Source organism: Hyaena hyaena, unplaced genomic scaffold (assembly GCF_003009895.1).
Source record: "Hyaena hyaena isolate Hyena2069 unplaced genomic scaffold, ASM300989v1 scaffold_588, whole genome shotgun sequence".
Lineage (NCBI taxonomy): Eukaryota > Metazoa > Chordata > Mammalia > Carnivora > Hyaenidae > Hyaena > Hyaena hyaena.
This window is the reverse complement of record NW_024081222.1, coordinates 549,397-567,961: the sequence shown is the minus strand read 5'-3', so window position 1 is coordinate 567,961 and position 18,565 is coordinate 549,397. Positions and strand designations below refer to the sequence as shown.

The 18,565-nt window shown below is 39.0% G+C and overlaps 1 protein-coding gene across 7 annotated transcripts in view; it reads right to left on the bottom strand.

Moving 5' to 3' along the window:
• The window catches only part of FARS2 (phenylalanyl-tRNA synthetase 2, mitochondrial), a 609,022-nt gene that overhangs the window by 336,228 nt on the left and 254,229 nt on the right, over nucleotides 1-18,565 (bottom strand). The gene's annotated exons all lie outside the window — the stretch shown is intronic.

Here is an 18,565-nt window from a genome sequence, read left to right as displayed (position 1 = left end):
CCATTTATGGACGACTTATTATGCCTCTGTCATCCCACTTCATAGGTAGGAAAAAAACAATCAGAAAGGTCAAGTGTCTGTCCAAAGGCACACAGCTAGCAGATGACTAGGCCAAACCGAGGTCTGCCCAACTTCAAAACTCCTGCTCTTGACAAATAAAATAAAATTCCCTGCCCATCAAAAAAAGACAGTTTAAGAATCAAAACAGATGGGAACGGAAGTATATAAAACATGGGGACCTTCCCTATGCCCAGACAACAAAAGGCAAGGTAGGCTTTTCTTTCATGTTCTGTTTTAGTTGCCTTTATTTTCTTACCTACCTGCTGTCTATGGCAGGTGACAACTAATTTCTGTTACACCAGTAATACAACATTCCCTGCTCTTGTGATACACATGGTATAATAAACAAACGTTACACTGCACATATATATGGCGCACAATTTGACATATGTTCACAATGTCTACATCCATGAAACTGTCACCACGATCAACATAAGGAACATGTGCATCACCCCCCAAGTTTCCTAGTGTGCTCCTGTAACCCTCCCCAGTGCCTGCTGCCATACCTCTTCTCCTCACCCCCACATCCCCAGGCAGCTGCAGATCTCCTTCTGTCCCTACAAAACAATTTGCCTTTCCTAGAATTTTATAACAATAGAATCATATATATCACGTACTTTTTTTCATATGGTTTCTTTCACTCAGAAGAAGGATTTTCAGATTCACCCATGGTGCATATATCAACAGTTCTTTCCTTCTTATCACTGAATAGAGTTCACCAACAGATTTTCTAACCAAGAATAAAAGTTGGTCCTGTTGCAGCCACTGGGGAAGTGTCCTCAGGTCTTCTAAGTAGTTCAGACTTCTCTGGATGGAAGCTCCTACGTGCAGAGCAGGTGCTCATTCACCATTATGTTCTGAGAAGAAGGTATCAGGACACCTGTGTGTTTGTCCACTTTGAGACCAACCATCCCCTACCACACTTTTACTGAAAAGCTGCAGACGCAGTCCCGCTGACAAACTGAGACCCGTGAAGCACTGGGACACAGAACTGAGTGCAGACAGACAGGCAGAGAAACAATTTTTATCATTCTTTTTTTGTAGCTCCTAGAAGATAAGCACAAATCACCCAGTGAAAACAGCTTAGAAAAAAGATTTTGTTTATATGGCTTGGATCAAATTTTACCAAAAGCAAAATGGCTACTCAGGGTTAACATGACTCTACCATTACACATTTAGACATCACCTGGAGCACAGTTAGGTGAGGTCTCCGTAAATTAATTTTTCTTGTGTGTCCTTATTTTACTCTTTTGGACAAGCTAAATGCATAGAATTTAGCTTATATAGCTTTATATCTCACCCCTATAAAACCTTACGCTTCCCCTAGAGAAAAAGAATATTGAAGACGTTACTGAGCCCTGAAAACAATCACAAGTGTTGATTAAAGTAATGCTACTATTAATTTTTATGAAACCCAGACGAAATCCCTACTGCATAAAGTCTATGGGAAGCTCAGCTTGCATAGATAGGACCCAACACACCCTCTGAGCTGCTGGTAGGAGTAGTGTCAACAGAGCACAAGGAAGGAACTGAAAAGTGATGGAAGGATCTAGCCCCTTCTCCAGGAGACTTCTGTTACTGAAGGACTTTGACCACTTCTAGAAGTAGAAAAATTTATAACTTTGGATTGAAATTTTTTAATGTTGAATAAATTCTTAAGATAAAATGTCCACATGTTGGGCATATGTTGCATCAACCCTTGCTCTTTTTTCATTGATGACTTCAGTCACTGTGGCCCTGGGTTCCTTCTTGCTCAGCCCTGGGTTCCTTCTTGCTCAGTCATCCAACAGGCATCTGTCAGGAGCAATCACAGTAATCACTCCACCCTGAAAACTACACCCAGCAAAGCATGAAAAAGGCAGGGAAGTTGGCCAAAGGTTTTCAGAATACATGAAGATGATTAATATTACTCATTTGTGGAGCAGATTCCATTGATGATAATATCACAAAAACTAAGACAGAAAACATAGGTTGGCAAAAGTTATGTCCAATGGCACTAGAGCATTTTTAATCCTTTCCAACTCCTCAGATCCTGTTAAAAGTTTCCTTTGTAAATCTATATGACCTTGCAAAGAATGCCAAATCCATAAACCGTTTACCCCCTTTGTTCCACTACTTTAAAGACTTCAGTTCTGAAATTCTGCTTCTTTCACATCAATAGGTAAAAGCCAAAGTCTATGAAACCCCAGTTTTAAGAAACCTGCATCTCTACTTCAAACAAAAATGGTCTTTATTTGAAAGTCAATTATATTAGTTAATGTGTAATTTTTGCCAAAACACCATATTCTTCTATATATATTCTTTAAATGTTTATTTTTAAGGTGGGGGGGATTCAGAGAGAGAGAGAAAGAGGGAGACAGAGGATCCAAAGCAGGTTCTGTGCTGTCAGCGCAAAGCCCAATGTGGGGCTCAAATTCACAAACTGAGATCATGACCTGAGCCAGAGTTGGAAGCTTAACTGACTGAGCTAGGCAGGTGCTTCCTTTTATATACTGTAACAATTCCAGTTACACTGACACATTAACAGTACTTTTTTTTTTTTTTTAACCACTCATACTGGAATCATTTAAAAATACACTTTCAGGGCATCTGGGTGGCTCAGTCAGTTAAGCGTCGACTTCAGCTCAGGGCAGGATTTCACAGTTTGTGAGTTCAAGCCCCATATCGGGCTCTGTGCTGACAGGTCAGAGCCTGGAGCCTGCTTTGGATTCCATGTCTCCCTCTCTCTCTGCCCCTCCCCTGTGTGTTCACTCACTCTCTCTCTCTCTCAAAATAAACAAACACTTAAAAAAAAGACACTTTCTTCTTGTTTTCTCCCTATAACCTCAAAATTATAGTAAGGATTGGGGTGCCTACATGGCTCAGTTGGTCAAGTATTCAACTTGTGATTTCACCTTAGGTCATGATCTGGCAGTTCGTGAGTTCAAGCCCCCCATCATACTGTGCACTAGGGATTCTCTTTCCCTCTTTCTCTCTGTCCATCCCACACCCTCTCCTTCTCAAAATAAATGAACATTAAAGAAAAGAAAGAATTATAGTGAAAAATTAATCCTATAATTATAGGATTATTATATTGGGTTGAAAAGGCATCTTGACATACAGCTTGTATTAAAAGATGTGATAATGAATAACTGGCTAAAAACTTACAGAGCATGGTTTATTTCACATGCCAAGTACCAGGAGTCAATTAAAAAAATTCACTAAAAACTATATATATTCACTAAAAACTATTAATATAAACATATTAATACAGTAAAATGTTTTGTAAACATGTCCAAATCATGTCCAAATGAATGCAAATCATTCATTAAATCTCTTCTTGGGGTGACAGAGGCAAATTATACACACATGTATTATTTATTTAATGGGAAATAATTGCAAAGTTTTTTCTTACCTTTGTTTTTTGTTTGCTTAGTTTGTTGGTTGCTTCATTTAGACCATAATTCACTAAACCATATTTATAAAGGAAGCTCAGAGCTTTTTAAAAATTGCCTTAGAACTCTGAGACTAGAGCAACTGTCAAAAGTTATATACCTTAATTTTGAGCTGAGAGTCAAATAAAATAAAGAACATCTTAGAATAAACAAAACCCCATTCAAGTCTCAGATTTCTACCTATTCCTGTGAAACAGTGGGCAGGTTAATTAATCTCTCTGAGCCCCAGCTGCCTCTTCTCCCCACCATGTATGACGACATCTATTTCAACAGTGGTCATAAATAAAGACCCTATAGAGGCCCAGGTTTTCTCAAAGGCAGAGAGAGATCCTCTTTGGAGGTCTGGGCAGTCACTCTGCCTTCTCTCCTAAATGAGGATGCTGGACTTTGTTCAAGAATGAAGACAGCCCAAAGTCTAAAAGCATCTCCTCAACTGGGACTGCAGAAATGATTAGTGAACATTCCTTCGGCACGGTGATGTGAGCCCAAATCCAAGTAGCTAGAAATCTAATTCTCTCAACTCTGGTGAGATATGACCTGCCCCTACCTGCCATGGGGAACCAGGGATATGGGAAAGGCAGCATTGCATGTCATCTGCTCTGTGTACCAGCCTCGCGGCTGCTGGAACCTTGAAAAACCAATCAGGGACACGATGAACGGGGCCTGTGTGGGGGTCTCCTCCCACCAATCCCTGTCTCCTATGCAGTGTTGCTGTGCCTAACCACTGTGACATACTATAAATATTAAATAGGTGTCATTCCATCTCACCCCCAACCCACCTCCATCACAGATCTCCTAGAACACCTTTAACTGCCCTGACTTACTGGCTCACTGAGGGATTCTTCCTCTGTTTCCCATGCATACCCTGTGTATTTAAAGGTGAGACTTTGCTATCAGAAACACCTCCCAGAGGTGTGAGAATCTATATTTTAAAAGGTTGATGGCCCAAACTAGAGCATGTACCAGTGATTTTATATATCCTACTATGGCTACCCTCCACTGAAGGAGATAAGTGTTTAAACTGACTAGACAAATATGCAATTAGTAACTGCTACTAGGCATTAATTTTTCAATAGGTTTTCCCTCCGCTAGTAGCAGGAAAACAGAATGCAGCGCTCTGATACCAGGGCTGCTACTCATGCTATCTGCACAGGATACAGCGTGCATTAAGGAAGGAAAGTGAGGTGGGCAGAAAACAGGTGAAAGGCTAAAAATAAATTCTTAGAAAAATACTAAGATCATCCTAGATGATTACAATCTAACTAGGGAAATTACCCATCTACCATGTCAAAGGTACCTGACAATTCCATCTTTTTCTGTTTCTGTTTAATTAAATTAAAGACCCACAGTCCCTTAAACTGAATATACAGCAAGCAGCATACAGGCATTTTTTCACTTATCTCAGTATTGCTCTATTCTAATAGTTTTCTTTAAAAAATCATTTTAAGAGATAATAGGTTCACAAGGTTCAAAATCAAAAAACACTGTAAGAGGATCTATTTTACTATATAATAGTGCATTAGTGACATCACAAGGAACAAAACTTTTTTACTTATGTGAGGTGACTATTCGCTAAATTTATTGTGGTAATCATTTCACAATATATACATGCACCAAGTCATTACGTTGTATACCTTATACTATTACAACACTATATATCAATTATATATCAATAAACCTGGGAAAAAAATAGGTCATCAGGTAAAGTCGCACTGCATCCCTGTCCCTGTCCTACCCCCTCCTAAACGCTTATGGGTAAACTACTAGGGTTTCCTTTTCATTGCCAGATGTAAGCAAATACAAATACGTACTTCTATTTTCTCTCCTTTTTTATGTAAAATACAGCATTCTTGCATATTATTCCACACCATGCTTTTTTCACAAAATCATATGTTTTGGAGACACTGACCTCCTCACTCCCTTTCTTGCTCCTTTGCTGTGTTCAAGAAATAGCTATGCTACATTTATGTAGCATAGGGATACATGAATTACATCCATTATTCTGCTTTGAACAATAGTGCTACACTAACTACTGTTGGACACAGAGTGAATGGTTTTATAGTTTTAATGTTGTCCTCTACAACAGTTGTAACAATTTTGCATTCCCATCAGCTCAATACTTTTCAAGGGTGCCAAGGCCACACAAGTAATTAGTACAAGAGTCCAACTGGAGCTCGTGTTCAGGCTGAACATACAGGGTATCTGTCGGGTGCTGACACAAGATCAACGCAGGCTGAACTCCCTGAGCAGCTCTCACATAGCCAGTGCAGAAGCTGGACACCATGGACATATTCCCAGGTTCCTGCTGAGTTCCCTGCCCTTGTTGTCTGTCTGCATGTCCTGTCTCTCCCCTAGCAAATGAAAAGAGTATGCTCTGGATGAAATAGCCACATGGGTGGCAGTAATGAGGAAGAGGAAGCACAGGTAAGGCTTGAAGCATCCGTATGGGAATATGAAATTGATTCCATTTCCAAAACCCACCCCAGAGGCAGTACAAAGTCATTCATAACTTATGAATAATTCCTCATCTAAGGACCTTACAAACCTGGCAATGGCATCACTGTGACTCTTTAGCACGCCATATATATCCTATGTGTCCACAAAGCCACATACCCTTGAATCCAGGACTGCAGACAGCTAAGAGGAATAAAATCATTCCAGCTACAAAGTTAGTGTTAAAGACTACCTTTTCCCTCTTGGAGAGGGAAAGAGGGTAATAAAAGTCTCTGGTGTGGGACCTCCACAGCACATAGAAGACGCTATTAGCACTATTTCAGCCACAATGATGCCCTCTGCTAAGACCTATACAAATTAATAGGGAAAAAAGAAAAGGCTAGCATTTTCTACCACCAACGGTGATAGTATAACTGATCACACAGCTATTAACACAGAGTCTTCTGCCTGGTACAAAGACTGGGGTGGTGTATTCTTTCAGGCTCTTGCCCTAAACAACTATACACAGGAATACTTTTGATTAGGGCTTGGATCTTAAAATATTATCATCTCTCTACCTCACAATGGGGTGAGAAATGGAGTACAGCACAATTTAATGGCTTCTCATTCCAAATCTGGGCATGAGGTCAGAGTCACGAGGATAACCAACTGCTCTCTGGCTATACAGGAAGCAGAGGAGACAGCATAACAGCAACCTGGCCTGGGGTGAGCCACAGCCACAGGCTCTCTGGTCCTCAATCTTCTTCGCCAACCATTCCCACAGGACAGCACACAGACAAGCCTTATAGACAGAAGGCTAACACTCCGCCCCCACAAATCTGATCAAAGAAGCCATAGGTAGGCCAGTAATAATGCATGGAAAGAACAACCATAGATCTAGGATCCAATCCCAGCTCCACTATTCTAGCCAAAAAAGTTCCTTACTCTATCACTGCCTCAATTTTGTTTAAAATAAAAATACTTACCTCATGAGTTCTGGTAATGATTCAGTAAGGAAAAGTATGTAAAGAACCTAAATACTAAATGGGTGAGTTTTGAATTGAATGTCATTGAAACTCAGATCATAATCTAAAACATGTTTCATCTTCTTATAAAAATATGGAAAAACAAAAACATTTCCAAATTGCATCCTTAAGGTAATCAACATTTGCTGCTCATTTAGTGTGGCACTGTGCTGAACACCACACATGCCCTCTTTAATCTTTACACTGATACAAACACCGCTCAATGACTCCTACTGTCCACATCATACAGACAAAGGAACTGTGAACGCAACAGCTTATGTATCTTATCTCAGTTTACACAGTAAATGCCAAGATCAGAATTCAAAACCAGGTGTCAGACAATAAAGCCCTATGCTGCCCTCCACTGGAACAGACAATGAAAAACTACACTAACTTGGCTTTCCACACAAAGTGGCTTTACATAAAAGACCAAGATGACACCAGAGACTCCTTGTTTTTCTAAAACATTATGACAGGTATGATAACAAAGAGAAAACCAAAAAGGTATAGGCTACATTCAAAGATAAGAGAAATATCTTCACAGGCTAGAAACAGAACAGAAATGCAAAGCAGTGAGAGAGGAGAAGGCACAGTGCTTCTGGGCTCAGGGTCCATACTCAGGAAGAGGAGTCAAGAGCTTGCTGTTATCATGATGATGTACTGCTGGCTCAAGATCTGAGGGAAGCTAAAAGCCTAAAGTCAGATGCTAGAATGGAACACTCCAGGCTCATATAAGAAGGGTGACAAAAACTCACAAAATCCAGCCTGGGGTAGGAGCTCTGAAGAGCTGTAGGTAGGCTGAGATATCCTAGCCATAGGCATTGGATCTGCCATATTGTTTAAGTCAGCACTGGTCAGTACATAGGACACATCCCTGAGTCTGTTCAGGTTTCAAGCCTAGAGAGCTAGGTGGAACCAAATGTAAAGCCACATAGGGGAGAAACAAGCAAAGTAGGAGAGAACAGGAGGAAGAAAAACAGAGAAAAGGAAAAGAAAAAGGAAAACAAAAATCCTCCACTGAATATGAATCTGTAAACCAAAATTCCAAAGTACATGAATAAATCTAATGCTAAGTGAGCTGGCCAATAAAACCAACCAACAAAGAATTCACTCCAGATGAGATTAATTTTCTAAAGCAACCTAAGATTTTAAAACAAGTATGTTTCAAGAGTGCCTTTGGCTCAGGTCATGATCTTGCGGTTTGTGAGTTTGAGCCCTGCAATGGGCTCTGTGCTGACAGCACAGAGCCTGGAGCCTGCTTCAAATCTGTGTCTCCCTCTCCCTCTTTCTGTACCTCCCCTGCTCACACCCTGTCTCCCTCTCTCTGTCTCTCTCTGTCTCTCAAATATAAACATTAAAAACATTAAAACAAGTATATTTCAGATATCCCAAGAAATACAATAAAGCACAATTTACAGATTTGTTCTTAAAAAACTCATAAGGCAATCTTTGGGTAAACCAGATCTAAACAATGCAACTGTAAGATTTTATCTATCAAATTTTGCTTTGAGAAGCAAAACATCAGTCCTGGTTTCAAAGAATTCCTGTCACAAACAGTAAGCAGCAACAGAAAACAAGTCAAAGACAGATTAAGTGATGACAGAAGAAGAAAATTTTTTTAAAAAAGGAAGAAGATGAAGAGAGAGATGTAAAAGAAAAAAATGGAGAAGTACAGATAGTCCTTGATTTACGATTTTTTGACGTTTACAATAGACTGAAAGCGATATGCATTCAGTAGAAACTGTACTTCGAATTTTGAAGTTTGAACTTTTGTGGCAGCAACAAGCACAGCTCCCAGGCAGCCATGCGGTCACAAGGGTAACAGCCCGTACACTTCCAACCACTCTATACATGTACAACCGTTCCATTTTTTGCCTTCAGTACAGTATTCAACAAATTATATGAGGTACTCGAGACTTTATTTTTTATCGGATAGGTTTTGTGCTAGCTGATTTTGCCCAGCTGTAGGCTAATGTAAGTGTTCTGAGCACAATGAAGATAGGTGAGGCTACACTATGTTTGGCAGGATAGGTGAATTAAATGCATATTCTACTTAGGATATTATCAACTTACAATGAGCTTATCAGGACATGACCTTATCATAAATCGAGGAATATCTAAAAGGAGAAGTCAAAGTGTCAAATGAAAAAGAAAGACCTCCATGTCTGGACAAGGTAGAATAATAATGAATCAGTTTTACCTTTCCACATGAAAAACTAACATAAAACAAAAACGATGCCACATAAGACACTGGACATCAGGTAACCAAGGGCACTGGTCCATGAGATGGGAGCCCTAACACTGTCCCAGGAGAGAAGAACACAGAAAGAGCCTAAAAAGACTTCCCAAGTTAAGGAGACAGAGCTGGGAGTCTATAAAAGTCAGGGTTAAGCAGAGTTCACTGAACAGAGTGGAAAGGAGTGGGCTGCAGAGATAGAGAACTCCGAAGATCTGGGGGGAAAAAACACCATTTTAATACTAAATTGAACACTGTCAGTACTTAAACCTACACAAGGCTGGGGAACAAATAAAACAAAAATATTAGAGGGAATAATGCTGGGAACTCACAAGGACCAAGAATACTGCCAGTTCCCAACAGTCAAGTGGAAAACTTACTAATCAATGGGTTATCACTTACAGTACTAAGAAGGGTCTTACATTGGTTTTGGGAAAAAACTAACCCTGGACTAAAACCCTACACTGATCCTGTCTAACAAGACTTAACAAGAAGACCAAAATGGGTTAGGTTTTTCTAAGTAATCCCATAAGAAACTTCAGGAATATTATGAGAAATACAAAAATACTGAAAGCATTACAAGGTAAAATTAACAATGTCTGGCATTTTCTAGAAAATTATCAATCAGAAAAGAAGAAAACAGTAGGAAAAAATAGATAGCAATTCATCAACAAATGACACAGATGATAGATGTAGTAGGAAAAAGACACTAAACTATGTATGATAGTAGTATTCAATATATTCAACAAGCTACAGTAAAGCTTGAAAAAGTTAAGTAGAGACAAGATACAAAAAGATACGCATCAAAACAAATGAATGGGGTGAAAAAGAAAGGAACACTCGCTGGAATTCACAGCAGATTAGACATTGCAGGAAAAAAAAATGGTGAACTTGAAGATCTAGCAATGGAAACTATTCAAAAGGGAACACAGAAGGAGGAAAAAAAAAGAAACAAAACTGAAAGAAAAGTGAAAAGAACACCAATGAATTCTGAAAAAGTTTCAAGTGGCCAAATATAGATGTTACTGCAGTCCCTAAAGAAATAAAGAGGGAAAATACGTGAAGAAAAAATTTACCAACATTTCCCAAAGTGGATGCAAAATATAAACCCATCAATCCCAACTCAACCAACCTCAGGCACAAAAGAATCTAAAGAAAAGTACACCTATGCAAATCATAACCAAATTGCTTAAATTCAATCACAAAGAAAAAATTTCAAAAAGAGAAGATACATTATATACAGAAGAACAAAGGCAAAAGAAAGAGTCACAGAGCAGATTTTCTTAAAAGAAATAACACTCATGAGAAGAGAGAGAAACAATATTTTTTAAGAACTAAAACAAAAAAACTGTCAATCTAGAATCCTTTACTCAGTGAAACTATCTCAAAAACAAAGACAAGATAAACACCTTTTTCAGACAGACAAAAGCTGAAGGAATTCACTGCTAGCAGATCCGTACTATGAAATATACTAATGACAGCCCTTCAAGCAGAAGGAAAATGATACCAGTTAGAAACTAAAGAAGGAGCAATACACATCATAACTAGTTGGGTAAATATAAGATTGTTCTTCTTTTTTTCTTTAAATATCTTTAAAAGCTAGCCAACTATTTAAACAAAAATAACCACAATGTATTTAGCAGTTGATAACACAGATAAAAGTAAAATACATTAACACCATCAGCATAAAGTCCAGAAAGGGAGAAATTAAAGTCTACTGTTGCGAAGTTTTTATACTATACATGAGTAGTATAATGTCACTTGAAGATAGACTATGAGGACATAAAGATATATACTATCAACCACAAAGTCATTGCTAGAATAACGCAAGTTATAGCTACTAAATCAAACAAAATAGATAAAATGAAACAGTAAAAACTCCACAATTAATCCAAAGAAAGCAAAGCTGTAAAAAAAAAGAACCAAGAACAAATGTGACAAACAGAAAATAGCAAAATGATCATTTAAACTCAGCCACATAGATACTCACATAGATGCATATAATTTCATTAAAACAACTTTGAGGGGCGCCTGGGTGGCTCAGTCGGTTAAGCATCCAACTTGGTCTCAGGTCATGATCTTGCAGTTCATGAGTTTGAACCCCACATCAGGCTCTGTGCTGACAGCTAGCTCAGAGCCTGGAGCCTGCTTCAGATTCTGCAGCTCCCTCTCTCTCTAACCCTCCTCTGCTTGTGCTCTCTCTCTCTCTCTCTCAAAAATAAATAACATTAAAATTTTTTTTAAAACTTTGAATAAGAAGAATAAGGGTGGAATGCTGACTTCAAGACTTGTGATGAAGCTACTATAATGAAAAAATGTGACACTGGATCACAACAGACAATTAATAGATAAATGGAACACAACAGACAGTCCAGAAATAGACGCAAATATAGTCAATTGATTTTAGACAAAGGTAGAAAGGCATGATGACTTCAACAAATGATGCCAGAACAACTGGAGATCCATATGCCAAAAAAAACACAATAATCCACAGCTCATACCATATGTAAGATTTTTCAAAACAATCACAAGCCTAAAAATACAACTAAAAACTATAAAACTTCTAGAAGAAAACAGAGTAGAAAAATCTTTATGACCTTGGGTTAAGAAAGATTTCTCAGAAACTACATGAAAAACATACTCCATAAAAGACAAAATTAATTAATTAGGTTTCATCAAAATTAAGAACCTCTGCTCTTTGAGGGACACTTAATAGAATGAAAAGACAAGCATAGAATGGGGGGAATATCTGCAAATCACATATCTGATAAAAGACTTGTCTCCAAAATACATAAAGAAGGTTTGAAAATCAATTTAAAAAAATTTTTTAATGGGAAAAAGGTTTGGAAACTTCACCCAAGATGGGTAGATGGGTAGCAAATAAACACATGATGCTCAGCATCATTAATAATTAAGAAAATGTTAATTAAAAGCACAATCAGATACAACTATACACCTATTAGAATGGCTAAAATTAAAATGACTGACCATACCTAATATTGCCAAAGATAGGGAGCAACTTCTACTATCATGTACTACTAACAGGAATAGAAAATGGTTCACTCACCCACTTTGAAAAACAGTTTGGCAGTCTCTTATAAAGCTAAATGTACACCTCAGCCATTCTATTTCTACATATTTACACAGGAGAAACAAAAATATATGCCCATAAAAGACCTGAACCTGGGTGGCTCAGTCAGTTAAACAGCCAACTCTTGATTTTGGCTGAGGTCAGGACCTCAGCCCCGCACTGGGCTCTGTGCTAATGGTGTGGAGGCTGCTTTGGATTCTGTGTCTCCCTCTCTCTGCCCCTCCCGCACTCGCTCGCTCACTCTCAAGAATAAACACTAAAACTTTTTTTAAATTTTTTAATTTGATTCCATTTTAGGAACAAAGTAGAACTAACCACTATAAACCTATTATTCTCAATCACTTTCACTTTATTTATATTAACAGGGATTCATGGCTAGAGAAAAATGTGAAAAGATACAGAAGACATGGGATCTTTATTACCTTTGACAACTGACTTCCCTCTTGACCAGGACTACAAACACAATTTAGAACCCTAGAATATTTTGGTTGGATGGGAACACATGTACGTTGGGTTGACTAGCAGGTTATCTGGGGGATGGGGGGGTGTTATCAACACCTATCAAGCAAAAAGTTGGCAACAGGTTGGGGCAGAAGGAGAAGTCAGTGAGCTGCAATTAGACGCAACAAAGCCTTACCTCACCTCAGCTCTGGAGCTTAGCCTATGAAGACTGCCCCATACTGGGATAGTTGGGTGGTTGGTCAAAATGATGGGCCTTTATATTTCTGCTACAACCAGTCTTTGGATGTGGGCAGCCCTGGGAAAGACATGTCCTTGGGCAAGGAGACTGTCCACAAGCTGAGGCAGTCCCCAAAAGAGCTGACAGCTGGGAGCCATCTGCACTCTCATTGGCATGGATCCTTGGAGGGGATCCTAAAACATGTATCTCAATGACCATCAGAAGTCTTTTTTTTTATCTTAAACAAAAGGTAAGAGACATGATTTGCCCAAGACAACATATCTAGTCAACAGCAAAGGATACAATCTGTTTCTTCTTCAGACTCATTAGCCTAACTTGTGTTACGAGGTCAATGCTTTTTAAAGGGACAGTCCAACGTTTAGCCAAGACTGCACCAAAGAAGGCTATAAATCCTGAGGAACAGAGAGTGAAACTAAAATGTTAGGAATCCTATGGGGCGCCTGGGTGGCTTAGTCGGTTAAGCGTCCGACTTTCAACTTAGGTCATGATCTCGCAGTTCGTGGGTTCGAGCCCCTCGTCGGGCTCTGTGCTGACTGCCAGCTTAGAGCCTGGAGCCTGTTTCAGTCTGTGACTCCCTCTCTCTCTGACCCTCCCCTGCTCACGCTGTCTCTCTCTCTCTCTCTCTCTCCTAGAAATAAATAAAAAAAACATTAAAAAAAAATAAAATAAAATGTTAGGAATCCTAAACCCCCACCTTAGTTGCTCTGAAAGAAATGATTGGCCAAATAGGATACAAAATATTGGAAAAACAATTTAGAAATGTTTAAAATGATAGCAAATGCCACAAGCATGAAAATAATCTAAAGGTTATTTTATTCCTTTCTAATTCTAAACTGGAAACCTCTCTTAGCCTTAGGATGCTGGCACAATTGAAATGTTAGCAGAAAATAATAAACTGCTTTGGAGAGGCAGGGGAATAAAACCCTGAAACTAAAGCAGCTGTAATAACAACAAATTGCCACAAGGAAATAGTGTGTTCTAATTTTTAATTTTGCTCAAGAACAAAGGAATATGATATTAATAACACCATCAAAAAAAGTGGAAAGGAAGCTTAGACCATAAGCACAAATAAAAAAAGAGTCATTGAATAATTCTGAGGAGTGCTAAGGCAGTAACTCCTCGTTAACTAATTAAAGAAAGATATAATCTGAAGTTTTTAAAAGATCTTTGGTATCTATAATGGAACTGAGTTTGATGTGGCAAATAGGGCTCTACCCTGAGCTAGCAATAGGAGTCAGAATAAGGGAAGACTCAAAAAAGCAATACCTAGGGAGAGGCCCAATTTTTTTTAACATGGCTTTCATAGACTTCACAGTCGCAGAACTATTATTGAAATGATTCCTTTCTGTCTTTTCAAAAGAGCTAACCTCTAAGATGGGCCTGGAAGTCAGGCTGATTGGGCTAAAACCTAGGTTCAAAAAATACCCAACTATGTGAACTTCATAGTACTGCATTTTTCTGTGTCTAGGTTCCGTTGTCTAAAAGAAATGGAGATTATAATCATAGATGCAGGTCAAAACAAAAAGATCCTTGTGCAGCATTTGACACTATTATTTTCTCTATCACTGTCATTATAATTAAAGCTATTATTTTTTTAAATTTTTATTTATTTCTAGGAGAGAGAGAGAGAGAGAGACAGCATGAGCAGGGGAGGGTCAGAGAGAGAGAGAGACACAGACTCTGAAATAGGCTCCAGGCTCTGAGCTGGCAGTCAGCACAGAGCCCGACGCGGGGCTCAAACCCACGAACCGCAAGATCATGACCTAAGTGAAAGTCGGACGCTTAACCAACTAAGCTACCCAGGCGCCCCAATTAAAGCTATTATTAATCTAAATGACACGCAGGTTGTTTATACCTGTACAGGTTTACCAAGGTATTTTTCAGAAACTAGCGGACCATCCACTCCCCAAAATTAAATGACCCTCCGAAATGCCTGATGTAAGAACATAGCATTTCTGTTCAGAGTGCAAAAGAAGCAGCCAAGAGTCTTGAGGGAGTTGTTAAGATTCAGTGTGAACACTAGGAGAGCACACAGCACTTGTTTTGTCTAATACATAACCCCTCACCCTTGTAGTTCAGAAAAGGGGCCTGGGTTTGGTTTGCCTTGCCTTCCCAGCCTGCTTAACGTCTACCCTGAGAAGCATCTTAGCAGATGTTACAGATGTGTAAACACACCTGGGGACAAGCTCACTCCCAGCGACGGCTCCCTTGGCAATATGCATAGGAAAGATATACTCGGGCTAGGCAAAAATGCATCTTTAAGGATTTTCAGGGTATTTGGCTACTGTGTGAATGGGGTTAAAAATGATCACATGGCTGGAAGGAAAGAAAAAATAAAACGCTTTTATCACAGACTTTATTTAGTGCATTGAACATGTATTCTCCAAGCAGATGGATTTTTTACTTCAATGCAATTCCACAATTCTACCAACTCAGTCTTATAAACAAAAAGTAAATTTGAAGATTTATAAAACAGTAACTCTGATCTGTAATGAAATCTAAAACCTAAAAGTCAAGGCCAATAGCATTTTAAAAATAAAGCAAATGTTTGGCTGAAATAAAGAAGTTACAACTTCACTGCTGTTTCAAAAGTTAAGTACCAATTGGAAAAATCATACACCGCAGGAATTTTTTTTTTATATGGAAAACTGCTACCTGGAAACTCTGGCCTAAAAGCACAATTTTGAATGATATTCAAATACAAATATTAAAAATAATAACATAAAGGAAATCCAACACCAGATGTGGAGAAATATATATCTCCAAGGCTTCCAGGAAGGTTTTATAATCTACAGGGGGTCTGGAACATTGTTTTCTTTTTAAAGTATTTGCTGGTGTTCAGAGAGGACATTAAGGCTTCCATCAACCCTGCTATGACTGTTATGCCAGTCTGGTACAAAGCCACATCTCATTTCATTAGACAAAATAAAGACAAATCAACCATAACTACTGTTCTTTGACTGTATAATAGTTCCTCATAAAATCCCTGTTTTTACTGCCTTGTCTTATTTTTTCTTCCCTTCCTTAGTCCTTCATTATTTTTCATATTAACATATTTACTTACCATTTTCTTCTTACAGGGCACCTTTCATGTATATTATTTTACTTTAATCTCATGGGAAACAAGTATTATTATCTTGGCTTTTAAGAATTAGAAGACTGAGGCCTAAAACACTAAATGACCTGTTTAAGATTTCAAAGTGGAGGGAAGAGAAACTAAGTTTAATTTTTCTGACGGCACACTACCATTTCTCAGTAGAAATGAGGTTTCTCCGTTAACCATTTTTCTTCCTTTCTTGGGTGTCCTTCATGCCTTAGTGCCATACCGCTTCATGCTTACTCTCAATGACTAGAGTCAGCCCTGAGGTCCTCCAACCAGGAAGCTCCCCTGGAGCACATGCCCAGTCTCAGGGGAGGCCCCTCTGCCAGTACTCCCATGCCATTTCACGTTTCCCCGTGAGAGGGGTCAAAATTTATGGCTCCATGAAAACAGAGATTATGTCTAACTTATTTAATACTGTAATGCCTGAAATGTGCTGTATATCCAACTGTGCTCCCTGCTCAGAAAAATAAAAACTCAGCCCCAAAGAGAGTTCAAATGAGCACACAAAAGACCATCTCCTCAGGGACTCAGCCTGTGCACCAGAAAAGCTTCCTGGCCAGGGGACATATAAGCGGACACTAGAGGATAAAGAAGAATTATCCAGGGGCGTCTGGGCGGCTCATTCTGTTAAGCGTCCGACTTCGGCTCAGGTCATGATCTCACAGTTCATGGGCTCGAGCCCCGCATCAGGCTCTGTGCAGACAGCTCAGAGCTTGGAGCCTGTTTTGGATTCTGTGTCTCCCTCTCTCTCTCTGCCCCGCCCCCACTCATGTTCTGTCTCTCTCTTCTCAAAAATAAATAAACGATAAAAAAATTATCCAGTTGAAGGGTGAAGGGACTGGGAGGACCTAAAGAAGGTGAGGGGGTAAGACAATAATGAAAAATAACAAAATAGAAGAAACACAAATACTGGCATTTAAGAAAGGAGGCTACCTGCCTGTTCAGAACCACTCAATTATCTAAACAGGAGGCAGTTTCTGAACCTCATCAACAGCAAATCCTTTGATGACAGAAATGTGTCACAAGGAACAAATAAAGAGGGTTCTAAAAACAATTCTTTCCATAGTTTGACAATGGGAAAAGTCAGATGATCATGAACCGTTTTGTAAAATGACCAGAGAAGGAATATGATCTCCCTCAAATACTACAATCCCTTCTACCCTAACCTGCCCTGAAAATGGCCTGAACAACACAATCCATCTCTCCTGTGTTCCAGTATTTAGTACATAATATTACTGCTAAAAATGTCACAAGTCCTTTCTTTTATCATGAGAGTAAAGAGAAGCTGGCTATAATAGGATTTTCCTATCAGCAATCTCACTCTGAAACCTGCTTCACTATTATTACATTATGTCATTTAAATACAAAATACTGCATACCAAGAGACAGAAATAGAAAATAGCAAATATCTATGTACCCACCATTCAGTTTTATTAAAGTATAACATTTTTTTCATATTTAACTTTCTATCTTTTTAATTTTAATAAAACACTTGAACACACTTAGAAGCCTGGTTTGTACCTCCTCCCTATACTATTTTCCACCTCTAGCGTGAAGTTGATGTTCTCTTTTTAAAAACACATACATACATATATACATATATATATAAAGAATATAGACTGCAACATGAATGGATCTTAAAATGATTATGAAACAAACCAAGCTAAAAAAGGGGGAAAAAATACGGTACATATGATAGGATTCCATTTTTAAAAATCTAGAAGATATAAATTAATCGATAGTGACAGAAAGTAGAAAACCGATTGCCTGGGGTGAACAAATGTAAGGAAGGGCATGAAGGAGAGATTACCAAGGTATAGGAGGAAACTTTGGGGAGTTTCTGCTGGTGGTTTCGTGGGTATATACATATGTCAAAACTCAGAAGAGTCTGTAAATATGTTCACTTTACTGGATGTCAACTTAGCAGCCTGTATACTTTTACTTTTTTTGAAATGTTTTACTTATTTCTAGGAGAGAGAGAGAGAGACAGCGTGAACAGGGGAGGGTCAGAGAGAGAGGGAGTCACAGACTGAAACAGGCTCCAGGCTCTGAGCTGGCAGTCAGCACAGAGCCCGACGCGGAGCTCGAACCCACGAACCGCGAGATCATGACCTAAGCGAAAGTCGGACGCTCAACCGACTAAGCCACCCAGCTGCCCCAGCAGCCTGTATACTTTAAATATGTATAGTTTATTTTATATCAATTATAACTCAAGAAAGCTGTTCCTTAAAATTTCATAAGAGTAGTAGGAAGATAAAAGAGAATCCTAACCATGCTATGCTTCTGTCTTCTAAACATCTTTTAAAATACAGGTAAAAAGGGGCACCTGGGTGGCTTAGTCGGTCAAGCATCTGACTTTCGCTTAGGTCATGATCTCACGGTTCGTGGGTTCGGGCCCCGCGTCGGGCTCTGTGCTGACTGCCAGCTCAGAGCCTGGAGCCTGTTTCAGTCTGTGACTCCCTCTCTCTCTGACCCTCCCCTGC